We start from the raw sequence: 772 nt of genomic DNA, 5'->3' as shown, positions 1-772 counted from the left end.
TGTATATGTACACATATACATTTATGTACATATTCCTCATCTATTGTCATAATATTTATTTCTTTTCTATGTAGATTTTCCCCTCTCTTCCTCATTATCATTGTATGTTGCTTTGTGTTATTATTTATATAAAGTACTGACATCAAATTTTTATCATTTACATTTTTGTGATACATATATATATACACACACATATGTGCTAGTATACTATATAATATAATGGGATTCACGGAATATTTAAGGACAAATTACCCATTCCCTCTACCCAACACTTTGATCAGCTGTGCTTATCTAGTGCAAACTTTGAGTTCCACCCAGAGATATGTATATATTGGTTTTAAGTCAAATCCAAATACTAATCTATACCGAGACTTCAGTGAAAAGCCTTATGACAGAAGAGGCAAAAGAAATTCAGTGAAAGTTGAATGCTTTGTCTATTATTTTGTTCTTTTAAAAAAATTATGTAGTATGGTCAATTTGTTGGCATAGCAAAAAGAGATTTCTACACTGTAGAAGTGTGATAGATAGCCCAGCTACTGCATCTGTTGTGAATCTCATGGGCAATTGTATCGGACAGTTCTGAGATATGTTCACAATGATTGAGTAGTTGAGACTTTGTTATGCATTGTTTTCCCAGAGTCTGTGTCTTTCTGATAGTTCTAAAGAATCATTTTGTCTCTTTTTCTTGTTGTTAGTATCCATTTATTAAATGCTTTCCTAGTTGGGTCTAGGATAGCAGGGAGATGGAAAATTCCTCTTGTATCCTATTATA

This window comes from Propithecus coquereli, unplaced genomic scaffold (genome assembly GCF_000956105.1).
Source record: "Propithecus coquereli isolate 6110/MARCELLA unplaced genomic scaffold, Pcoq_1.0 Scaffold311, whole genome shotgun sequence".
NCBI lineage: Eukaryota > Metazoa > Chordata > Mammalia > Primates > Indriidae > Propithecus > Propithecus coquereli.
Note: the sequence above shows the minus strand (reverse complement) of the source record.